Source organism: Ursus maritimus, unplaced genomic scaffold (assembly GCF_017311325.1).
Source record: "Ursus maritimus isolate PB19 unplaced genomic scaffold, ASM1731132v1 scaffold_1, whole genome shotgun sequence".
Classification (NCBI taxonomy): Eukaryota; Metazoa; Chordata; class Mammalia; order Carnivora; family Ursidae; genus Ursus; species Ursus maritimus.
In genome coordinates, this window is record NW_024423343.1 from 57,034,975 (window position 1) to 57,042,668 (window position 7,694).

The window sequence follows — 7,694 nt, forward strand, 5'->3', positions numbered from 1 at the left end:
TGGGAGAACAAGATTTTCTTAGCAGTCAAACATGGGAGCCCTTGGGAAGGACGGGCAGCTAGTACTGACCCTCATTCTGCTCTGGCCCTCAGCCAGTGAGCAAACAATACCTGCTCCATAAGGTGGGTATTAAAAAACTGACCCCAGGGGCTTTTTTTTCTCTAATTTTTCCTCAATAAGGGAAAGAAATTGTATTTTTTTATTTAAACAAAGAAAGAGGAAAAAATATTTTTATTCACAGGATTATACCTGTAGGAATTTGTTTCATTTCTTTGAATTTTAAAATAAACATGTAAACTGCCCCAAAGCAGAGTTTTAAGTTCATATTGTTACTAAATTTAAGATTGAGTTTAATTAAGAAGGTCTTCAAGTTGAATTGTTAATTGGTAATGATAGTTAAAATTTTACACTTCTTCCCAGTTTATAAAAAGCGTTCACATGCTTGCTCACTTAACTTTCACAACGTGGAGAGGAAGATGAGGCAGGTTTTATTATCTCTACTTTATGGATGGGGAGGCCAAGGCTCAGAAAAGTTAAGGATCTTTCCCCAAGTCACGAAACTGGTACAGGAAGCGGGTGCCTGGGTGGCTCAGTTGGTTAAGTTTCCAGCTCTTGATTTGGGCTCAGATCATGATCTCAGGGTCCTGGGATTGAGCGCAGGGTCACCTTGGGCTCCATGCTAAGCGCGGGGGGGAGGTCTGCTCGTGATTTTTCTCCCCCTCCCCCTACCTCTCCCTCCCCTCCTCGCTCAAGTGTGTTCTCTCTCTCAAATAAATAAATAAATCTTTAAAAAAAATGCTGGTACCTGAAGAATGTAAGTCTTCTGATTCCAAATCCATGCTTTACCTAACCACTAATTAATTAGTTGGTAAGGACTTAGAAGCTAAATAATTATGTACATATGTCTTGGATTATATGGCTTCTTACTAAGTTTTACATTTTGTTAGGGTTCTTTAAGAGCAGATCTCAAATGGTAAGCAAGCTCATGCTCCCCAGGGTTTGAACTCTCTCTGTCCCATATTCCTCAGCCTGGTTGGCTTAGGTAGTTGTTGTTCCTAATTCTGATACTGAATGAGATCTAGAAAAATTCTCTTTCCTGGTAGCGTAGTCTAGCCCAGCTGTGACAACACTGGCCCCTTTCAAAATTGGCTCATCCTAGTAAACTGAGAAAACAATTATAAAAACATATACATGGATTAGTTTATGTAACACAGATTTTTAAAATTCGAATTTAATGACACACAAAGACCCTGCTCCTCTGAGGACTTAGCTGAAAACAAACTCATTTGGGGCTCAGAGATGCAAATAATAGAGACAAGCAAGATAATGACCTCTAAGAGTTAAGATCTAGAGAAGATGCGGAACTGTCACAAGGACGGACAGATGATGCAGGGATTTCTGTTCTGGTTAATGCTGGATCCCACACACAGGCACGCATGCACACTGGTGAATGGTAAATACTTGAAACTTGCGATAGACTAAATGCGCAATGGGAGATTATCTACTTTATCTAACTAAATTCACCCTAAAATTACCCCTGTGTCCTAGGGCTGTTATCTGAGCAGTAGTGGTTGATTTAGAATCACTAGCTAAGCTGCGGTCCACGGGGCCACTAACTGTTCTGGCCTTTCCTACTACTACTTGCACTTTTTTGACTCTTGCCGGTGGAATGGTTGGTCTGACATTTATGACTCCGTCGTCCACCATGAGTTAGTAAACATCCCCAGAATAATCTTACTGTAACAGTTCAGTCACGAAGCTAAAATGGTCAGCAAGATCATGCAGTCTTCTAGAGACGTTGATTGTAGAGAGCTGAGGGTGTGTTAATGTGTGGGCGGATATGTAAGTAAGTAGATATGTAACTAAGAAGAAAAGGAGAAAAAGAGAATGTTGCCATGTTTCTGCGTGTCCCCCTCCCTGATAATCAGGGATGTGCTCAGATCCGTCTGAAAATACTCTGCGGCTGCTCTACTCTGAAAACAGACTTACCACCTAAAATGATTCATTGACATCATTTTACATGTCGTGATGGCAGACAGGGTTCTTGGAACACAAGAAAAGCCTGACACAAATAGGAAACAAACCAAATAGGGTAACAGGGCTAGAAAAAACCTGGCAGCCCTTCCAGAACCGGGCGGAGCCAATGCCGGAGCTCTGAACTGTGGTCCAGCCACGCCGCCTCGGAGGCGGGGCGGGCTCTCCTCCACGCGGGCTCCGGCTGCGCTCTCTCTGGTTTCTCTCCTCTTCAGAATTCAGTTCCATAGCCTGCTGGGTTTGCTTTTTTGCTTTGTCCCTACTACCAGTTGCTTTTTTGCTGTTCTACCAAACTCTGTTCTATCCAGGCCTGTGTCTTCTCAAGAAAGATGTTCTCAAGAGTGAGCTGTTCGGGACATTGAACACACGGGGTTAGCCCCGGGTGTTCCTCCCCAGAGGCCTGTGGGTTTGTGTAGTTTGGGTTATAGGTGACCGTTGCCCTCCAAGCAGTTTACAACCGACCAAACAGATAAGGCAGGTAATTCATCCATGATGCATAAAGAAGTAAATCAGTGGGCTGGCAATATAAAATACAAGGAATACATTTGAAATGCGTAATTTACAAGGAAATAGGGCTAGTTGCTTTTCGTAAAGAGAATAAAAAGTTCTGGCAGAAAGGGTGGATTTGCAAATGTGTTCTTTCCCTCATCCAGTGGTAAATAAGTCAATATGCTCTGTTGGACACCGTAAGAGAGAGAAAATGGTAAGACGTGATTCTTACTCTCAAACGTTATGGTTTGTAGAAGAGACGTCATCCGTGCCCACAGATCTAAAACAAGGTAAAAAGCGTTAAGTGTCACAAGAGGTACACACACAAGGCGTAGGCAAGGGAGCAGTGATTTCTGGCTGCAGAGGAGGTGGAGGCCTTTGAGGTCCGCTTGAAGCATAGGTGAGATTTCATGTTTCCATGTAACCAGAGTTTCGCCAAGTCACAGATGCCTCAAGGTAAAAATAAGTCACATGAACTGAAAAAAGTGTTTTTCTGGCTTTGCCCATGTCTGCCATGATGGCATTCTCAAAATCTTATAAAATCTGCTTGATTAATGTTTTCTTGGCAGTTGCCAGTTCTTAGCCTTTTGAGGATCCTGTCCTCTTTCCAAAATCTGAGAAACTTATCGAACCTTTACCAGAAAAACATATATGCCCAGTAAGTCGCGTGCAATTTTCAGAAGTTTATGGGACCCCCCCCCCCCCCATAGCCTATTCTTGGATTCCTAGGCAGCCATGGTCTACAGTGTAAGAATGCTGGATGCAGGTGGTCCCTGAAGTGCTAGAAGCCATGCGTGTTCAGAGCTCTGGGAACTCACATATACAGAAGCCACCCTGTGTTCTCTGGAGTCCTCAGTGCCCCTGGTGCAGTCTGATCTATGTAAATCTCAGGGCCAATTTTGGTGCCAAAGCAGTGCTCCTTGCTAGTGTGCATCCATTTGTGTACATGGATAGACAAACACCCCCACACCCCCACACATACCCACACATACACAACCACAATGAGCAATGCATTTGTGCAGGGTATACATATTTTTAAGTTTCCCTGGTGAGTCTGATACCTGTGATGTATCCCCCATACCCACTGCCTTAGGATGTTGTTTCCTATGAGCTTCCTCCAACCCTCATGCTGAGAGACTCCTGGCAAGCCCATCAGACATGCCCAGACGAATCTGAATCCTGGCTCTGAGCCCAGCTTGGGCTCAGGCTGGGACATCCCTCCACTCCCCTTCCATGCTGAATTAATACTGAAACTGGATGGCAAAATAAGGTCACCAACAAGAAAACTCTAGAAAGCAGGCAGTTTATAAGTCTTAAAGAAAATATTTCTTTTTTTTTTTTAAGATTTTATTTATTTATTTGAGAGAGAGGGAGAGAGAGAGAGTGAGAGAGAGGAGGGGTGGCAGTGGGGAGGGAGGGACAGAGAGCAGGAGAAACAGACTCCCCACTGAGCAGGGAGCCTGACTCAGGGCTCAATCCCAGGACCCTGAGATCATGACCTGAGTTGAAGGCAGATGCTTAACCGACTGAGCCAGGCGCCCCAAGAAAATATTTCTGTAGCACAGCTTCATTGAGCAGCAGCTGGGCTGGAGCCTCTTAGAACCAGGGATGCGACCTGGGGTTGCTGACTGAATGCTGAGTTGTTCTGATGTACAGCTTCAGAATCAGACCAGCTTCTGGGAGTAGTGAGTATGTTGGGGTGAAAACCATACCCCATTTCCTGTTTTTTTATACCATTTTACATCAATGTGGTATCTCCCTCAGATCGGATGACCTGGTGGACAGAGTAAGCATGTGCTTAAAGCACTCTCCTCCCAGTTCCTGCTCCCACCTTAATCAAGGCAATAAGGGCTCTTGTCTCCATCAAGGGCCCCTTCTCAACCGGAAAGGGCAAATCAGGCAGAACCATAAGCACCCCTTTATTTGTGGAGGGCAGTCTGCATCTCTAAAGACTTGAGGACAAATATCTTCTTCATAGACCCCAGCATTTCCCGAGAAGGAGCACATTTCTCACAGTTACTCACAAATACCCACTCTATCTGGGTATTGGATCAGGCACTTCAGAAAGGTACCATTTATGGTGAGTTTGTGGCAGGGAGACATTCTGGGGAATGTGTGAGGAGGAGGCCTTCCTGAGGGCCTTGGATTCGCGACACAAAAGTGACAATGTTTACTGTCTGTGAACCAGGCCTTCTTCTTGCCTTAAGTTTTTCTTATTTATTTATTTATTTATTTATTTATTTTTTCCTTGGCTTAAGTTTAATGTAAAACTTGAGCCATCTTACATGTTTTCATTAAAAAAAAAAAAGAGGAAGAAGGCTTTTAAATCTTTCTGGTTCTTTTTAATAACTTTCAGTCCCGGCATTTGCCCTAAAATTGTCGTGACTTTAGATGTCCTAAAATGGAGGCAAGGAGAAGGGGAACTAGGAAGAGAACTCCTGGCCGTCCTGAGCCAGGCTCTCCTTCCTGTTCAGAGGGAGCTGGGAGCCCTAGGGAAGGACTTGGAGGCAGGGGTACTCATAGGTGGTGGGCTGGGGATCCCCACTGTGTACAGCCCTAAAGCTATTAAAACATACGATTTTTGACGTTTGGGAGATGAACTGTCTTTTTTCTTTTTTAAACTGAGTTTTTACTATCTTTGGAATTTATTTCTTTGGAAGCCAATGGCAGCCCAAATTTGGCGGCATTCAGGGCAGTGGGCTTTTGAATTTGTTTTATTTCTTTTTTCTCTCCTAAAGCTTGGTCCTGTGAGGACTCAGGTTATTGCCTCATTAGGAAAGGGAGCGTATCAGCCTGTGCTGGAATTGCGGTGCTGCAGGATTCCTAGACTCACAGGAGCGCCCCGAACAGGAACAACCAGGGGGCAGGACTGAGCTCAGAAGAACATAAAACATAAAAACAAACCCAAACAAACAAAGAACCCGAAACACCTGCCATAGGCAGGAGACAAATGAGAACACTCATACCTCTGAAAATCAAAACATCATTAAAAGGCAAATGAAAAACAGGGAAAAATAAGTATTCGAAACTTGTAGGAGAGAAGTTTAATGTCATTACTGCACACTTTTAAATCAATAAGAAAATGATGAATGCCTTGAGAGGAAGTTGGATTTTAAAGGATACAAACAAGTATTACACTGTATAAGAAATACACAAATGGCACTAGCCATATAAAATGTTCACCCTAGCAGAAACAGACCTAGAACCACAGAGAACAAACTGGTGGTTGCCAGAGGGAAGGGGGGAGTTGGGCAAAGTGGGCAAAGGGGAGGGGGAGGTACAGGATTCCAGTTACGAGGTGAATAAGTCATGGGGATGAGAGGCACAGCATAAGGAATATAGTCAACAGTGCTGTGATGGCGTTGTGTGGTGACAGATGGTGGTGGCTCTGGAGGTGAGCATAACATAACTTCTAATAGAGATGGTGAATCATTATAGTGCACGCCTGAAACTAATGTAACATGGACTGTCAACTACACTTCAGTAATAATATAAGAAAATGGTCAACCTCACTAGTAATCCCAGAAATGTAGCTTTAAAAAATGCCATCCTTTTGATTATCGAATTGGCAAAGATGAAAAATAAAAATAAAAACTGAGTTGGCGAGGGGCACCTGGGTGGCAGAGCCAGTGAAGTGTCTGCCTTCGGCTCAGGTCATGCTCTTGGGGTCCTGGGATCAAGCCCTGTGTTGGGCTCCCTGCTCAGCAGGGAGTCTGCTTCTCCCTCTCCCTCTCTTTCTCAAATAAATAAATAAAATCTTAAAAAGAAAACTGAGTTGGTGAGGGGGCACCTGGGTGGCTCAGTCAGTAGGGTATGTAACTCTTGATCTTGAGGTCATGAGTTTGAGCCTCACGTTGGGGGTAGAGTTTACTTTTAAAAAAACCTGAGTTGGTGAGTATGTGGAGAAGTGGGTACTTAATTAGATAAGTTGCTAGTGTGTGCATCAGTCGGTAAAATCATTCTGGAGGGCAGTTTGGCGGTGCATATCAGAAGCCTTCAAATTGCATATACCCTTTGGTACAGAGAGTCTACTTAAATGAATTTGATCTTAGGAAATGATTATGGCTCTGTATGAATATTTAGCCACAAGGATCTTAAGTAATACACCTATACTGTATTTTGCAGGTATTAAAAATGATGTCATAGGTGTTTAGTTATGTAAAAGGGTATTCATGATATATCAGATTTTAAGTTAATTAAAATGAGCATATAATGGTATAATCCAATTTTTGTAAAAGAAGATGCAATGGATAGAAAAAAGACTAACAGCATATACAAAAAAGCTAATAGTTGTAACCAGTGGTTTTCCTAGGGCAGTGGGATTATAGGTGATTTGATTTTCTTCCTTTTCATTTTTTCTCTTTTCTAAATTTTCTGCAAAGATATATTTTCTTTTCATAACTAAAAAAAAAAAAACACCTTCCTAGCTTTGTTTAGCCAAATGGTGGTATATTTTTTACCCTCCGAGGACAGAATTGATGGAGAAGCCTCATAACTTCAAAGGTAACTTGAGTAATGAGCCTGACTTCTCTTGTCATTTTCAAAGTTTAAATAAGAATTTTTTGAATTTGAAGCAATTTGACTTTGCCCCTTGTAGAACAGTAACACGAGAAACGTATCTAGAAGAAAAAATTCACTCTAACTCTTGGACAAGTGATTTTATCTTCTTTTAAAAATTAAAGTGATGTTCTAAGGAATTTAAAGTCCACCATGGCTAATGTAACCAAGAAAATAAGCACGGACATTTGCAGAATTTAAAAATAAATTAGGGCCCCAAAGCTCCTGACACCAGTGTAAACATGAGAAAAACATCAGACAAATCTAATTGACATCCTATAAAATACTTTACAACTACTCGTCAAAAGAGTCGAGGTCATGAGAAATGAGGAAAGAGAAACTGTCACAGGCCAGAGGACACCAAGACACGACAACTAAACACAGTGTGGTATCCCGAATCAGATCCTGGAACAGGAAAGAAGGACATTAGTGGAAAACTGGTGAAATCCAAATAAAGTCTGGAGTTCCGGTTGGTGGTCACTCCGCAGGTGGTTTCTTAGTGTCGATGGATATACCATGGTGAAATAAGATGTTGACGTAGTAGGGTGACGAACAATCCTTGTTTGCTTGGGAAAGCAATTTCTCGGGATATTGGACTTTTGGTGCTGACACCA